Source organism: Fundulus heteroclitus, unplaced genomic scaffold (assembly GCF_011125445.2).
Source record: "Fundulus heteroclitus isolate FHET01 unplaced genomic scaffold, MU-UCD_Fhet_4.1 scaffold_76, whole genome shotgun sequence".
Classification (NCBI taxonomy): Eukaryota; Metazoa; Chordata; class Actinopteri; order Cyprinodontiformes; family Fundulidae; genus Fundulus; species Fundulus heteroclitus.
Window position 1 is genome coordinate 1268824 of NW_023397208.1, and position 18742 is coordinate 1287565.

An 18742-nucleotide genomic window follows, 5' to 3' on the forward strand; every position below is an offset into this window, starting at 1 on the left:
GAGTTGTTACAGCAAATCGAACAGCTGTCCTGGACGAATACTATAACTTCACCCTGTCTGCTTAGCTTGTCTTGACTAAAAAGATGAAAACACTGTGCATAATTGGTGTGTTTTGGCCCTAAGGTCATTATCTAAATAGTATTGTTTATATCATTTAAATTCAGCCAGCACTCTCTGCTAGAACTAAAATGAAAATTACATTGAAGTAGGTTTTTTCTTTGAGAAGATTATTAAAGGCATATATTTATCATGTTATTTTAGATATCTGTATGTGCAGTACTGTGCAAAAAGAAGTATTAAGCAACCCCTAATTCCTTTATACCTTCTTGAGAACATGTTTTCATCCGTAGATGTAGAAAAGCGAAAAGCAAAGGAAGAATTGTCAGGACTAAAAATGTGTCTACAGCAGATGAACACTAGCTTAAAATCCTGTATTTAACAAGGAAGAAAAATCGCTTCTAAGATCTGCCAAAGATCATATTTAAAAAAAAGTTTTCTATGCTGTGTGTTGACAACACTGCTTCATATCATGGCTTTAGTCTTTTTAAGCCAGAGTTAAGTATCCTAATGATGGTGAGGTGCGAAGACTGGGCAGCAACGATTGAAGAGGCAGCTGGTCCCAAAAAAGCACTTAAAAGGGTCTTTAGAAAACCATGTAACTCAGATTACTTTAAAACATTACAAGAAGGTCTGAGTAGTTGAAAGTAGAATATAAGGAAATAAGAGAGATGACTTAAGGTTTGCGCACGTTGCTTTGTAGTAACACAGAGAGAATGAAATCTTTCGTCTTCCGCTTATCCGGGGTCGGGTCGCGGGGGAAGCAGCCTTAGCAGAGAGGCCCGGACGTCCCGGGGGACACCAAGGTGTTCCCAGGCCAGCCGAGAGACATAGTCCCTCCAGCGTGTCCTGGGTCTTCATCTGGGTCTCTTCCCAGTGGGACAAGCCTGGAACACCTTACCAGGGAGGCGTCCACGGGAGAGTGGAATATAAACTATTTTTAAGCAAAGAAGAAGTGAATTATTTTTTACATCTGGTAAAGATGTACAGGCCAAATTTTATAAATTATATTGATTTAGAAGTCCAGACTTATTAATGATTATTTTTAGGATTTAAATAGAAGAGCGACACACGAGATAGAAAGACAGTTTTTTCAAATACATTGCAAGGATTCTTAACTTCAAATTGTTGCGTCACCTTGTTTCATTTTTTTTTCCTTGAAACACTCCTTTTTAAAACCTTCCTCTTAAAGGCGTGCGTGTTTGTGGCAGGTTTAAGGTGTGTCAAGGTTATAAGAGAGGATTGCATAGAAAAAGAAGTTCTGATAGCAAGAGTACCAGAAATTATTTGTTAGAAAAAGTAACCGTTTTCTGAAAATGTAAAATTTTTTCTATACTTAATCAGCAATAGCAACAAACTTTGACCTCTTTAATTTCTGTAAAACGAAACAGAAAAAATCTGTGTTTTTAGTGGTGCAGTGTCTTACAAAGAGTTAAACCGCACAACAAAGGTAGAGTAAAAATTAAGTTTAAGATGTGTAATCCTGTTGGAGCAAACTGTTACTGAACAACCTCACCAAGGGCAAAGAAAGAGGGCCCCTTATTGTGACCTGTGTCACGTCTAATTAATTTTTGCTTTACAATTCATTCAATTCAAAAAGTTTTCTGCACATCCTCCTGGTAGAAATATTCTCTTAGCAACAAATCTTCATTACATCTTTAGTTAGTTTTGAATCATCAAGCAGAATGCAAGAGAATAAAAAACATGATCCCGTTAATTAAATTCACTGATTGAATCACCAGCTTATAGGAAAGCAGCACGTAGAAGGTCATTTGTGACTGTTTGGACATTATCAGAAATATATGCGGCTTCCCTGCTTCTCTTCACCTGAACAGCATCAGAAGCAGATGATTCTGGCTCATTAGCGAAATAATAATCATCATGAGCTCTTAGAGATTCCCAGTCTTGAACCTGGCACTTCATATAAACATCAAACCGTGAAACCTTTACCATGCAACCAGCTCAGACTCACCAGAATCAGAATATTTTATTTGTTACCGCGTGTTACCGTGGCAAAATTTTCTTTGGCTACTCCGCTTCACATTACACATAATGAACGCAAAAAAAATTTTAAACAAACTTGCAATGAACAAGGGTTACATTTTTTTTTCAGCATTCGGGAAAGTCACAGATGGAGATAACAAAGTAGTATGGTGCTTATTGAACAATGATGATTGAGGCTTTTTACACAAATGTGCATTTAGATATGCAGAGATGATAGTGTGCAGTAGGCAGTAACATTATGCTTACACAAAGTAATCAACTAAGCTAGTAAACTGATGGTTGTTACAACACTGTATTGCAAAAGTTGTCATGCGTCTTCTAACTATACCACATAACAAACTCAAGACCTAATGTGACCTATTTAATGATTTTATGTGACAGGCCAACACAGAGTAGCGCACAATTCTGTGGAAGGGGTTTTAAAATTGTTTTACGTATGAAAAGTGTGGGTTGCATTTCTATTAATAGCCCTTAAAAATCCAGTGTAAACAATTGCCTTCAGAAGTTCCCTAATTAGGGGTGGACCTTTGTATAATTTGAGCTCAGTCCAAATACAGCTGTCCTATCTAGGCCTCAGAAGTTTATAAGAAATCATTAGAGGTGGCTGCATTTTTCTGTGGGGATGATTTTCTTCTGCAGGGACAAAGATGCTGGTGAGAGCTGATGGGGAGATTGATAGACCTAAATATAGAGCAGGCATTAGGGGAAACCTGGTAGAGGCTGCAAAAGACCAAAAGACTGTAGCAGAGGTTTACATTCCACAAGCTAAATGAGAATTTGTGGCAAGACTTGACAATTTCTGTGTACAGAGACTCTCTATCCAGTCTCAGCCATCATTTTGCAAAGAAGAATGGGCAAAAATCGTCTTTCTCTGTATGTGCAAAGCCTTTATGGGCATGGACCAAAAGACGTGCAGTTGCCAAGAAAGGCCGTTCCAAAGAGGATTGACACAAGAGGGGCTTAATACAGATGTCCGTCAGTCTTCAGATTTAAAATTGAAGCAGAAAACATTATGCTTCCTCTACACAGTTTTGCACTCATTTGTTTTGGTCCGTCAAAAAAAATCCCAACAAAATACATTGCCGTTTACGGTTGTCAACATGCGAAAAGGTTCAAGGGTTGAAAACGCTTTAAACTCGAGAGAAAAGGTTGTGTGTCGCTAGGCTTTTATTTCCCCATTGTGGATGAATAAAAAGATGCATTCATTTCTGGAAACATCATTGAAGCAGCAACCTTAAGGCAAACGACAGCTGTTGTTCTGCATTTTAACTTTCTAGAGAGCCTCTCACACACATACAGATTAGTTTATTTAAATCAGAACTCAGCAGACAAGCTGACAAATTGAAGTTTCATGCCATTTTCTCCATTCATCGCAGATATTATGCCACAGCTCCATCATCAGGTCGCCTCTGTGCTCAGCCTGTTTGGAGGCTTTTATTTATGCAGCCATATAGTGAAAGGGATGGAAATCAAATCCCCCACAAATCATTCCCAACGCCCCCACCCCTGATGGATAAACCCCTTCTCTGTATTGTGAAAGTGCCCGCACAGCTGGGGGACTTAGGAACTGAGAGGCTTATATCAAAGAGAAGATGTCAGGTGTCGTATGGGAGCAAATAAGTCAGAGCGTGCTGACTGTTTGTAATCGCTGCAATAAATATCACCCATCTGGAGCTGACAATGGCACTCATATGGCATCCTGTTGAATATCATCAAAAAATCACAGCAATTTGAAATATATATGACTTTTGAATATGCAGTTGCTGATTTGACAGATCTGAATAAAGCTGTCAGAGCGTTGCACTTGTTAAAGTTTAAACAGGCCGAATATGCATTATTCTGATTGACTAAAGGTCTAGCAGGATAAGCAGGCACTGATTTTTTTTTATGTGTCGCTTTAAGGAAAAACAAGGCTTCCTTTCATACAGGCTGCTAGCATTTGGCTTCATTAATACAACATATTGGCTCCCTGATACCTCCCTGGATTACATAACTGCTAAATCAAGGTACAAGCATGTCTGATTGATCATTGTGATGTTAACCTTGTGTGATCTAAAAGCCCGAAAGCCCTGTGTAAATTTCGTTTTGGTTGGCAATTCAGCATAAAAAGTCAAATCAAACGTCAAAAACGTGGCGGAGGAGGCGGAGAGATGAATTAGCAAACTGCAAGATATTGTGTCCTATGTATTTCCAAATCAATAAGTCATGACTTATCTCAAAGGGAAACGGAGAGGGAAACAAACTCAAATGGACTCAGACAGGAGGGAAGGTTGGTCTGAAAAGACACAGTTAATCAATGTGTGACAAAGGAAATTAAGGATCAGTAAAAACAGAAAATAAATTGGGGACATTTTCATTAGCTCGATGAATCGTTACTCTTGTCAGTGCCGTTGACAGATGAGTAGACAGTCACTTAAGGATCTGGTGAGATGACATAATGCATACAGAAACTTTTCTGTAAAGCAATCTATGATGTTGAAGTGAAAATACACCAAGCTCAACAAAAGCCATTAAGATAACAGACTTTTATCCTACTTATTTGTCAGGTGGTTTACCTATTAGAAACACAAATAAAGCGCTATCAAAAGAGGGGGATGTTTGGCATCACTAACTAGCAGGAGGTTGGTTTAATATGCTCTGACATCTCTGGACCTTCATCTAAGGCTAAACAGCTATCAGATGTCGGATTAGCCCTGACATTAGTGCAATTATGTCAAAAGTTACACTGTTGTTTCAAACAGGTTTATTTTACATAAAGCCACATTATAGCGGATCTCATTGCGAAGAACATTAAAACACTTTACTAGACCAACAAGTCCAATTCAGATCTAAGCATAACGTATGGCGATAGTTTTCAAATCTATCTATATTGTTCCAATAAAAGCTTGGTCAGGTTTTAGCTGTAATTATAACACCGCTCATAGTCAGTTACTCTTATAATGCCAATTAATTATAAAAAAAACTATCTCTCCAAGGAAGAGCAACTCACTGTGACAGGTCAGTGGTATGTTTCACATAGCCGCTTTCATAAAACCTTAAACTGCCATTGACTGTCACCCAGGGTTTTCACCAGGACTTTTTTTGTCAGCATTTATCTATTTGGTCACACGGTGAAGCATTGCGTAGTGCAGCTCAAAGGAGGAGCAACGACCAGAACCCCGTCATCGGGCTTGTCCGTCAAGCAAATAACAACTAGCGTTAGCTTATGTTGTCCGGGAGTTTTGCATCTTCTCTGATGCAGAAACAAGAGCTTTACTGGCCTTTTTTTTATGTTGTTCTCCTCATGTCAGCAGACGTTAAAACCTCCAGCAGCAGCTCATTATTTGGGTCAGGTGTGCAGCTGCAGGAGTGTCTTTGTGCAGGTACCGGAAGAAGAGCAACAATTTGGGCAGATGTGAAAGGGTCAGTGGGGGAAACCCTGCGGAAAGGGAGTCCAGATGTCAGCCAATGAGTGTGTGAGTCCGTTACGCTTTTAATCAGCGTAATGGGCAAATTACAGCATCATTTTGACAACTGACAGCATAAGAGTAAAATGCGATGTCGAGAATTCTGTCACCAAATACGCACTTTTAAAAATGAAGCCGGCATTGCAAAACTGAAAAAGGTGACGATAGAGTTAGATATGTTAGGGTGAAGCACATGGTGAAGCACCATGTGCTTCACCCTCAACGTATCTGACATGGGTACGATTCCCAAACCAAGCTAGTTACTGCTTGTTTTACTTCTCACTTTTTAGCTTTCTTCCTGTCGGAAGAGGTGGAATGAGGTGACAATCACTTGCTCTCCTCCTGCCAAACGACTGGCTTGTGAAATTTTGAGCTTGTACACAGACGCACGGCTCTGCAGCCGTTTATCCGGCTCAGCCGTTAGGTCCGCCGTCAAATGGCAAGGCAAGGCAACTTTATTTGTATAGCACATTTCAGTACAAGGACAACGCAAAGTGTTTTACATGATTGGAACATAGGAAAATAAAAACAGAATAAAAAGTGAGTTCAAAAAAACTGTTGGAATAAAATGCAGGAAAATTGAAACAAAATAAAACATAGGAAAATGGAAACTAAAAGCAAATATTAATGATTTTAACAACAGTTGGACGACAAACTTAAACTAATGGTGTTTCAGTTAATAATTTAACTAGAACATTCAAAGGCAATCCTAAACAAATGTGTTTTTAATCTTGATTTAAAAGAACTCAGGCTTTCAGCACCTTTACAGTTTTCTGGAAGTTTGTTCCAGATAAGTGGAGCATAGGAACTAAATGCTGCTTCTCCTTGTTTAGTTCTGGTTGTAGGTATGCAGAGTAGGCTGGAGCCAGAAGACCTGAGTGGTCTGGAGGGTTGATACACTGATAACAAGTCTGTGATGTATTTAGGTGCTAAGCCATTCAGGGACTTATAGACTAACAGAAGTATTTTAAAGTTTGTTATCTGAGATACAGGGAGCCAGTGTAATGGCTTTAGAACTGGGGTAATGTGCTCTACTTTCTTAGTCTTAGTGCGGGCAGCAGCAAATGATGATAATCTCCATGCTGTGTCCTTGTCTGTAATATAGCATAAATCCAGTTGTTTCTTTTGTCTGTTTTTTTTTTTTCATTTGTGGAGTAGACATAAAAGCAGGATTTCAGTCAATTCTAGCAAAATCTTTTGGCTCTTCATCCTTATCAATCTGGGACTGCTTCTATTTAGTCCGTTCGAGGAAAGGAGACCTTTCCTCGAACGGACTTCAGCAGACCTTTCTGAGTTGATTGGGCAAAACAATGCTTAGTGCCCTACCAAGGGTTGGTTTTAGCCAATCACAGTATAAAATCAAGACGTAAGCAACAGGCATCCTGAGAAACCACAAGAAGTTACGCTAGTCAAGGCACTTATTATTGTTATTCTTTCAAAGAAGAAATTGTGGATTCTTACAAAACAGATGTTACAGCAGCTATGCGTGCCTCCTCCTACGCTGCCATCTTTATGTTGGTTCAGCTGTAGGCTCAGCAGCTATTGCTTTCATCACAGCTGTATGTCCCGCCTTAAAATATGATACTGCAACGGGATTGGCCCAAACTGATTTTTGTTCAGTCACAAATAGCTGAAGCGGTAGGGGTACAAGAGGGATTCTCGTTTGTTAGTGAACGCACAAATACCGCAAGAATTTATTTTGCAGGAAAGATTAATCGGTGACGGACTGCTTTGAAAATATCAAAAGCCCTCCAATTTCATAACCAGTCAAATTTCCGGGAAAAAAGTCATCGGGTTGGTGAGGAAAGCCAAAAGTCGCTGTTGTTTGTTGTTTTTTGGCTGGTGACTGTGTTGAGCCTATTAAAGCTCAGCCACAGTCACCATGCAGTACGATACTGTTCACCTATGCCCCCTCATTTACTCCATAGCCTACACCTGTCTGTCATTGCTGCATCATACCCTTGTGCCACAGAGCCTAACCACAGTCAGTTGTTACATGGTGAGATTCTTGATTGGCACCTCAGAGGTGGAACAGTGGCTGTTTGACTTCAGCCCTTTTCAGAAAATAAACGAGATCGCCGGGAAAGCCATAAAAGTCCTTGCTCTAAGTGTGTTGTGACAAGGCTGTTAACTTGCCAGCAACGCCTCCTCCGAAGCAAGCATGTGGTGAAAGTGGAGAGGAACTGCTCTCTTAGCAGGAAATAACCTTGAGCATGAGCAAACTCAGTTTGAGCAGCCTTTCTGACATGACTAGCTGGGTGCTGAGAAGATGGAGAACCCACAGAAGAAGAAAAAAACAACAACAGCCACGCAGGGTGCCGGAGGGGAATGCTGTTTTTTTAAAATGTAAAACAGCACAAGCAAGTTAGTGTCCACTATTACGCCATCTAGGAGAGGAAGACTCTCAAAGAGCCACTTAGCTGGCAGTGCTTTGTATAGGATGTAGAACACAGGTTCTCTGGTTGAGCTCTTTTATGACTCTTGAGATAAAACACATGATCCCTGGGCCTAATATGTCTTATATAACAAGAAAACAAAGACAAGATGAAGTTAATGATAGCAATAGCTCAACTGATGCCCCCCCCACCCACTCAACCACCTACAATTAAACTCAGAAACACTATGCCAGACAGTCACCACTAAGTTAGAGCAAGTGTCTTTGTACGTCTGGAGACTGAAGCATAAAAACTGTAAATCTTGGTTCAAACATCTGCACAGCTTCCCCCATCTCAAGCATTTTGTGGCACTTGGGTGTCACGTTGCTGAAAAAAATGTACCTTTTACAACCTCAGTGGGGTGGTCGTTTTGTATTCTGCTTGGGGGGACTTGCGTTTCTAAACTCAAGTGCTTCCATGATGGACTATTATTTTTCTATTTTTTAAGAATAGTTTCTCCATTGTTTGCTCATGCTTTTACAACACCGTGGGGGCCTTTTGTCAGATTCTGACTTTTACAGACTTTTACTGTGCAGAAAAACAAGCTTATGGATTCTCTCCACATCAACTGTGAGCTGGCCTGAAATGTGTTGAAAAAAATGTCCTTGAATGCTGTTAAATGTCGTGATTTCTATTTTACGTTCGCACCTTTGTTTGGAAGGGAAATCTGCCTAAAAGAAAACTTTTACATAAATGCTTGACAGTCCAATTTGGATCTTGAGACAATGTTTAATCATGAACCTCAGCCATAAATTTGAAATAATAACAACCTTCTCTACCCTTACTGCTAAATAGGACCTTGGTTGGGGCATTGTATTGGTGTTGATAAGTATATAAAAAGCAAGATAAGTTTTGACAGATATTCACATGTCTAGACCTTATTCTTTATATATATATATATATATATATATATATATATATATATATATATATATATATATATAGATATATAGATATAGATATAGATATATATTGATAGATAGATAGATAGATAGATAGATAGATAGATAGAGAGAGAGAGAGAGAGAGATTTTTTCCCCTCTGATTGAAGATGCTTATCCTACTCTCTCCCTGAATGTGTTTAACACAACCCACATATTTCTCTCATCCACAAGTACCTGTGTAATTTTTCTTTTCCTTTGCTCAATTTGCTTCTCTCATTTGTTCACATTTATTCTTCATTTACAAACTAACTTTCCCTCATTCTGAGTGTCAGCTCTTAGTCAGTCCTTCATGCGAGTAAATATCCATATAATCTGTTTTTATAAAGCAATTGTTTGTTGCTTATAACTTTGGTCCCAGGTGTTTTTGTCTGTAAACGGTGTTCCACAGTTTAGTTACAAAGGTGTTACTTTCATCCTGCATACTCCATTAACAAGTCTGAGATTGCCTCTGGGTGGAATCAGGCTTAAAGGGACAGTGTGTAACTAATTTGCCTTTTAATTGGCAAAAGTCAAGTATTGCTTTTATAAATACATATTCTGGCAAAGTCTAATAACATCTCATCAACAATGAAAGCATGCTCATAACTTAAAATTATAAATCCACTGGGAGAAGCCATGTTGTTGTGTTATTTCTGATTTCAGAAGCTGAAAGCCAGCCTTACGCATTTTCCTTATCTGTCTTCTATATGAAGATGTGCTGTCGGTGGAGGAGGAGGATAGACAAAGACCCCTAGCTTATTCTTTTTGCCGTTTTCTGTTGAAATGGAGGACCATTCATACTCTTTGCCCAGCGAGAGGGAAGAGAAAGTAACCAAGAAAAGAAAAAGTAATAACTGAGAAAAAATGAGAGTCTATGTCAGCTATTATTACCAGATGGAAATAATTCTGAGGGACTCAGAACTAATGCGGATGTTGCAGACTTTCTGCTGGACAGCTGGTAACTTAATTTAATATAACAGTGAAGTTTATTTTTGGCAATATGTTAGAAGCAGGGTAGTGTAGTCAACCAACTACTCTGTCCTCCCGGCAGAAACGAGTCATTTTAGGGGGGTAGAGTTAAGAAAGAGTGCTAAAAACCACTTCATATTATGACCATAGCATGTTTACATTTTCACACTTATTATACACTACGCTACTATGAAAGTCCGAGGCTTCCATAGTAGCTATTACGGCAAAGTAATATGTAATTCATGTAGCGCACCACTAGATGAAGCACCAGTGTGAAAAAATCTTTAAGTAGAGGGAGAGATATAGCTAGACTGCTTTAGCCCTCACCCATTACATTTTTTGTATTTATTGTTTCTCATAAAACACCGCGTTGTTCCCGGAGACGTCTTCATCCAGAGGAAGTCACAGAAAGCAACCCAAAATGGTACGTTACCTATGCCTAGTCTGCTTATTGGGCTGTGACACTGAGACAGAAACATATCAAACATAGAGGGGAAGGCATAAGAAATGCACAGAAATCCTACATGCTGTGTTGTTGTTTACATCTGTTGCATTTAAGGTTCAGTGTTTAGCTTAGAGTCATTCTGATTGAAACACAAGGTGAAAAAACTAACTTGTTAGAATATTTATACAGCACTATTGCTGTGTGACGACAAAACAAATAAAAATTTCAATCCTTAAAACATCTATGGAGAGTAAGCCAGGTACAAGTCTAAACCAAAGTAAGACCTCTGTTTTAATTTTTTATGTCACTTATAAACTAAATGAAGCGACTGAAAGAAATGCCTGTGCGTGCCAGGTGGAGCCCCGGGGATATGCTAGCTGCGTAAATATGTGTTGTTTGTTGGTTTGTTCTCATGTTTGCTAATGCTAAAAATGGTAAGCACATGTTCACATGGAAGGTCATCATCTGAAGCTTGTGACTTGATATGCCTCATGTGTAACATGAAAAACCTAATCATTCAGCTCTGCTGGGCACAGTTCAATTTGCATGTTTAGCAGGGTCACCCTGTGGCCTCATCGTTGCTTATCTCAGCTGGTTACGTTCCTCTCTGGTCCTTGAGAAGCCCCAGCAAACTGCAGTTGCCAAAGGGGGCTGTGTGTGTGGAAACACACATCTCTCCCCAGCAGATGGTAGCGTCTCTGGCCATACTGCCGCACCAGCCAGAGTGCCTTCCAGGCCTTGGCCATCTCCGCGGCCAGCCCAGCAGGCCCCTGGCATCACATCACCCTGCTGACGAGATCCTTTCTACGGATTAAGGGTCTGCAACACGTCTTCAAACATGGGCCACTACCCTGCTTTACCGTGTCAGCCTATTCTTCGGCGGTTTGTGAGATATCTCCTACAAAAATGCTGTGCACTGGTTCCTGCTTTCTGTTACGGCTGCATATCACATATAACCAGGCAAAAACGAAATGAAGAACAGTTGATTAACCAAGACAGGATCAGCAGTGGATGGTGTTGACACGGGCAGCTGGCTTGGCGTTCTGTTTTCCGTGTCTTCCTGCAAGCAAGCACAGGCAACCATGTGCTTGTGTTTTCCATCGTTTTGCAAAGCGGTGCATTTTCCGTCTATGTGATGAGACGAAAAGAGAGATGTGGTGTAGCTATCAAAGATGGAAAATCAGACACTGCAGCTCTTGTCATCAGATTTCAGCGGGTGCTCCTTACAAAGGCGGGTATGCAGCTTCTGCACCAAAGCCAGTCATCATTTCCACCTGCTAATGCAAGCACAGCTAATTGCACAATCCGGCACATGCGCATGCTTATAAGTGCAAACTAGCACTGATATTCAACACAAACACAATGATTTTGTGTAACCGAGGTAATGTCTGGACTTCCAGACCTGAGATAAGTGGTTCCGCCTCTGGTCCCGCAGCCCCGGAGACCATCTGTAAAGTTTAGACGTACGCGTCTGTTTTCCTGTTTGATTTACAAATAGCAGAGGCGTTAATGTTTTTTCCCTCCCAACCAAAGAACGCACATATGTGACTGGTTGCACTACTGCAATCGAGCTGAGGCATGGGGGCCATGTAATTGCTAATGTGAGGACTGTGGATTGAAAATGAAGAGGAAAATGAAAGGTGTTTGGATGGCGGCACAAATATGCCAGCATGCATGAATGCCCTGTGTTTTGATCTATTCCGCCGCCTGCGTTCCATTTCTGCGTGCAACCTTGAGCCGAGCAGATAAGAGCAGGAGCATTTTACACAGCCATCCATCTGGCTTTGAGAGACAACTTCAGCTCCATGAGCAGATACCCACAATGAGGAGTGCAGCGAGTTGCTTGCTTAAAGCGACAAATGAAAGGATTGATGGGTAGACATAAGGATAATTATTCACCGCAAATGTGAAATGAGGTGCATTGGAGTGCATGGTGAAACTGAGGGCTAAACCTGGATGCACGTTTGTGTATGTGAGTTATGACACGGTTTTTCCATTACTCAGATACATGTTTTTTATCGTTGTCTGTATGTAAGAGCTCATTTACCACCCTATAGTGCTATTGTAATCCTGTCCTGTGACACAAGCTCTCCAAGAAAATAACTCAACTGGGGGGGTTTTCTTAGTATGATTATCAGTGCTTTTCATGTACGGGCCATCCATTATTCCCAAAGGCTATTGAAGCTTTGGAGGATTCAAAAGGCTGTCTACAGGCAATAAAAGGACTTTCAGTTTACAGAAGACAGGAGAAAACAGGAACACCCTATTAAGTATGGAAATGATCCAGCAGAATACCTCGAATAATCAGCATATCACGGTTGAACTGCAGGCGCCCTCTCAGGCAAAGGTGGAAAAAAAATAGAAACATACCGTGCAAAAGTGTGAACAAAAACAGCCCCTATTTCACCACTTGATGTTACCAGAAAGACTTTAGTCTCTGCTGTGGATGTTTCACTCCTTTGCACCTGCAATAATGATTCAATGATAAGAAGCTTAGATGGGGAAAACAAGTTCTTCAACAACAAATTCATCAATAATAGATTCAGAATTTGTTAGGGCATGTGTTAACTTTAATATTTAGGCTTTAGGAATCACTAACACTGCATTTCCAATAATACCAAAATCATGCTATTTAGAGAACAAAATGAAAAGCTACACTGCAAAGAAGGCTTTTCAGTCAGTTCAGGTGCAATGACTTAATGGTAGAGAATAACTCCATTAGATGTACTTTGCAACAACGCATTAAAAGACACCTTTAGGTAAAAGACAGTCCTAAATAAGGAAAATAAGTGAGACAAATGGTAACATGTAGTACTGGTACATCACTTTTTCTGGTAATATTTCTTGACACCCGGCTGCAAACTATCAACCTTCTGCCGGTGACAAACAAACATTTTTGTTACTTTCAGACCACTGGGAAAAACATCAAAAGCATCAGAAACATCCACAGTTATTTGTAATTGTCGTACGGCTCGTTGATCGCATGCAGGTCAGAATTGCATTGTTAGTCTATGTCGTTGGCTTAATTTGAGCAATGTGCAAAAGAGATCAAATTCAACAAATTAGTAAGGTAACACGAGCTCTTGCCCTTATTAGTGACTAAATCCAACACACCCTGTACACTTCTGCACCTTTAGGCTTTAAGTTCCAGCTAGCTTAATATGTTCTTGACATATCTGCGTGGCGCTAATCCTCAGCATTTCCACAACAAAAGACTTGTCAGCTTACTATGTTCACCGCTGTCTGAAATCCTAACACAATTTTCAGTCGGAAATGCACGCAGCTTTATCATAAAATCCACCGGTGGCACCCTGATTCTTGCTACACATGTAAGAAGATGATTTAAGCTTTCACAATAATGAAAAAAGGAACTCCTTAGGGAGCGGCTTAGAAACAAAGCTAATAAATAACCCTGCTTTTGCTCTCAAACAGCTTAATTGTAAAAATGTCCATGCCTCATGTCTATGGAAACAGTTTGGCGTATAGTCAACATATATTTATCCACAGGTCTGTAAATTTAGACAACACAAAGTATATAGCTCATATGAGCTATTATTTATGGAGTTGTGGAAATAGTGTGAGAGTAGTCAGAAACAGTTTACCTTCGAAGCAAATGGCAAAGTTCTGTTTCCAAACAGAGTCCTTATTAAAGATTCATGTGACTTGCTGTATCAGGGATGGGGGGGAATGACAACTCGCTGTCGCCCAGCAATCTCCCAACTCATCTCTGACCTCCCCATCTACTCTTCAAAATCCGTCATTTTAACGAACAGAAACCCCAGCAAAACTATGCCTTTCGAGTGTTTCCTATGCATAAGCGAAGCGCCAGATTTTAGGCTTTGCATCTGACTAGAGATATTTACTACAACCAGGTGAAGTAATGCCGGCTTATCTCTGTTGTACACAAGTGTGGTCGATTTACAGGAATTCCTACTCCCTATTCATTATTTATCCTTAACTAAAATGTCAGGAAAGGATTTTTTTTTTTTTTGCAATGTGGCGAACACTGGGAGGAATTTCTAAAATATGCATGAGGGCGCCACGCCTGTGTGCGGAAATGAGGAAGGATGATTCACTGCTAGGATGTTCTGTAAAAAGTAGAAAACAAGATTGTTGCCATGAAGATATAAACAGACATCTCCTTTTTAGGTCACAATGCTGGTTATTTTTAATAAAATTCATCTGCAGGCAATTTTAGAAATTTATTTCAGTTTTAAAAGAAGAAGAAGAAAAAAATCTCAAAAAACATGTGAGGAACATGATGAATTTATAGTTTTCTTGCTCCTGTCTATCTTTTCACAGTGACCAGTGATTTCTCTTCAGCCTAAAAATGTTTCCCCAAGCTTTACTGGCAGAACAGAAAGCAGAAGAGATTGTGGAATTCTCTTGTTTCTCGCAATGTGTGAGGAAGCTGGAGTAACCAGGGAAAACAAACTTCATGCAGAAAGACTGCAAGGAATCGAACCCTGGACCTTCTTCCAAGCAACATTGCTACCAACTGCTCCACTACGCAGCCAGGTCCTTGATTGCGATTTGTGAATCTACTTAAAAATAAAAATTAGATAACGAGCAACGACTACACTCCCTGTGCTGTCAATACTTATTCTAGCCTTTTTAGGGGTATCAATATAATGTCAAATTCACACACACAAAGAGCATAACCAGTAAAGCCAACGTAGTATAGAACACCAAAGTGTTCAAAATTAAATAAATCAATAAAACATTATGAAATAATTATCTACTTGAATGAATAAGATATAAATATTCAAAGTGACGATAAAATCATTCAAAAAAAATTATAGTAATAAAATATTTATTTCACATTAATATTTTTCACAATCAAATACATTGTTATTGAGACATTATTGTTCAATTCCAGCAGTTTTTATTTCAAAATGTATTTTTTTTTAAATCCTCTTTTATTTCATAGGTGTTTTCCCCAATGGCCTTTTTATTTTTTAATCACTTCCTTTGCCAGGATCACTATCAGCGGACCAACGGGAGCGCAATTGGACCTGCACCCCCGTTGGCTAATCTTTAAAAAGTAAAGGCTATGTAAACAGCTTACTATATAGTGTGTGTCCTGGGCTGCATCCTTCGAAGGCTGTATTTTTTTGTAGACGGATGATGTTACATTGGGCGACGAAGACTTTAAATGCAGCTGACCAATGTCACTGCGGGTTGAAGAGAATTTTTTAACGGAAAACAGCAATGGTGGAGAGGATATGATAACTGACAAAGGTTTTTTCACCAGATCCAATTAGGAAAATGCCCAACCTCACCATCACAAGAATCCCTTTAAAACAATGTACGACATCAGCTAAAATGATTTCTTAACTGTACCCTTCATTCCCTTTAGCAAGGCAAAAAGAAATACTAAAAAAATACCTTACCCTAGACTATTAAGTTATATTTACTGCACAAAAAAAGAGGAAAACATAACTTAACATTCGTTAATAAAAGGTCTCCGCTTAAAATGCAGTCAGCCAACATGCACACAGTTCCACTCAGTCTGGTTTAGTTTTCACAAGACCTGGAAGAGGGGGTAATTGCAGGTCTGTTTAAAAAATGAATTTTTCCATCTTCAGTCCAAACTTCAACTATTATGTATTCCAAGTCAATAGGCCTACCTTTGAATACCTGTCCAAACTTAAGCTGGTTTATGATAAATTCTCAAACTTTCATTATTTTTTTTCTTCATATTACATAAAAGTGACATATTTTTACTCCAACAGAGTTTCTGGTGGGTTGCTTTAATATTCTGTTTCTGCCTTAGAAAACTGTATTAAGAAAGCAACAGTGTTCTGACAATGCCATACCTACAATATGCAAAAATTTGTAATTTATTTCCCAAGATTTTTCTGACTTGAATCATTCAGCTACAGTCTTCAATAAGCCCTTGGCTCCTCGACAGAATGCTAGTGTTTTAAACTAACAGCATGTTTCTTGCTGCTTTAGAATGACCTGTTGCCAAGCTACTAATAAATAACAAATCTCACAATGTCCCAGTGGATCATGTGCTTGCAAAACAAAAACAAAAGTTGTTTTCTTGTCTGCAAAACTTTGCTTTAAATGTCCTAAAATATTATGACGAGTTGTAACTGCACTATATTCAACACTATATTCCACACACCACACAGTCGTCTGTGGATTTCTGAGTGAGGTTCACACATAAGGGTGAAACTGCCTGGAATAGCAGCAGCCAATACAGTCTCTCTTTTGCTGTGTCTGTCATTGAGAAGGTTGAGAGTCTAATGGGAAATCCAAATTACTCAGAATGAAAATGTGTATGACCCACAACGCAGTTTTGCAAAATCATATATTTAAATTTAAACGGCTTATTAAAAACAGTCATTACAGCTTGTTGGCTAACGTTAGGTGTGCAATGGATGAAATGATAATCAGTACATCAAAAACAGGGATTCAGAGTTTAATCAGGTACTTTGATATGATCATTGAAAGGGACAGTATGTAACTAATTTGGCTTTTAATGAGCAAAAATCGGGTATTGAATTATAAATACATATTCTGGCAAAGTCTAATAACCTCATATTAAAAATGAAAGTGTTCTCATAACTTAGAATTAGCAGTTTAAAGATACATAGGTGGCATTGAACCCACAGGGAGGCGCCATGTTGCTTCGCTATTTCTGATTTCGGCAGCCAAAAGGGGCCAAAGTTGTCAGCCATACACGTTTTCCCTATCTGTCTTCTATATGAAGATGTACTGTTGGTGGAGGAGGAGTATAAACAAGCAGATGATCGTAGATCATTCTATTTGCCGTTTTCTGTTGAAATGGAGGGCCATCCATACTCTTTGTAACCGAGAAAAGAAAAAAGAAGTGATAACCGGGAGAAAACAAGAGTCCGTTATTATCAGGTGGAGATAATTAATGAGGCAGCAAGGATTTAAAATGGGTGCAGAGGTTGCTGGCTCACTGCTGGACAGCAGGTGAGTTAACAGTGAAGTTTATTTTGGCTTTATGTTAGAAATAGTGTAGAGCAGCAACTGCTCTGTCCTCCCGGTGGAGACAGCTCGTGTGTTCGTCTCTCTTTCCATTGTCTACGCAAAGTGGCGGAGGGATATTTCAGCCAGCTGGTTCAGCAGTAGCCAGTACTTGGAAGACATGTTTACATTGTCACATTTATTTTGCTCCACGGCTTCTGTAGTAGTTATTACGCGCTTAACGGCGAGGTCATTTGAAATTCGTTTAGCGCACCACTAGATGGTGTGCCAGAGTGAAAATCTTAAACTCGGGGGATTTAAGGATTCCCAGATCCTATATTGATATAGATATAACCCTAAAAAGAAATGTATGCTTTTCACTGGCTAAAAAGACACTGGAGATTACCCTTGTATGCCATCATGATTGAATTAGTAATTAATATTACAACTAAAACAATTATACACCAATAACTTATTTTACAGAACAAAAATGTTGTCCTCAGTACAATCCACGTTTTGAATAAGTTTATAACTATCAGACAAATGACCCATAAATACAAAAATCTAAATGTCAAAACTACTTTTGTAGGTGAATGGTTATTTTGTTAGACTGTAGGTATAATTGGCAAATTTCTAGCTAGACTACATTAGCTTAAATAGTTTCTTGAACCTGACTCCAGAGGGACATGCAACGAAAGGAACATAGGTTTAGAACCTTCTTATTTTAAACCTAGACTTGAAGAGGAAAAAGAAAGTTACATGTTCAGTTCTTAATGTGGGTGAACCAATATGCATTGCCTAATGAAATGGCGTAAGTAGTTAAAAAGAATATCGATCCACTTTTAAAACCCCAACAACATGTTGCTCATTGTTGTGGAATTACAGTTATATGGAAATAGTTTTGTGACTTTGAAATAGCTGTTTGTCTCACAGTCTCCGACGCTCTGGACAGGCTACAGGATAGTAAAAGGAAGGTAGAACTTAAGCTAGATGTTTATCCACTGTCACCTGTGACAGCACAGCGACTTAGAAAATGGGCACTATAATGTGACTGTGTGGGTGTGCAAGTCAGTGTGTGTATTTGAATCTAATGCCTCTTCAAGACGGCTAACTCTTCTTAGCTTGTCACTGAGATAGAAACGCCTTTCTAAACTTTTGAGATGTACAGCCATGCCGGAAAAAATGAGCGTGGAACTCGGCCTGAGGATGTTTTCCCCCCTTTGACATGCATTGTAGCAGAAAATATGTGCTTCCTTCCAGACATGCCTACTTAATGGCTTCCACTGTGGACTTTGTCTTGTCTCATTAACCCTGTGCTATGTATATTAGCTTTAGGCAAATTGGAATCTATGTTTTGGATGTTGACAGCGTTGCACAGCTTAACCCACATGGGAGATGAATGTCGGTTTGGTGGTAATAAGATTTACTTTGTTTCCATAAAGGTCACATATATGTGTTACACACTGTATTATACTAAATGACACATTTTCCATGCCAGCACTATTGAATTACATATAT

The 18742-nt window shown here is 39.3% G+C and overlaps 1 protein-coding gene across 3 annotated transcripts in view; it reads left to right on the forward strand.

Moving 5' to 3' along the window:
- The window catches only part of mdga2a (MAM domain containing glycosylphosphatidylinositol anchor 2a), a 249857-nt gene that overhangs the window by 145019 nt on the left and 86096 nt on the right, over window positions 1-18742 (forward strand). The gene's annotated exons all lie outside the window — the stretch shown is intronic.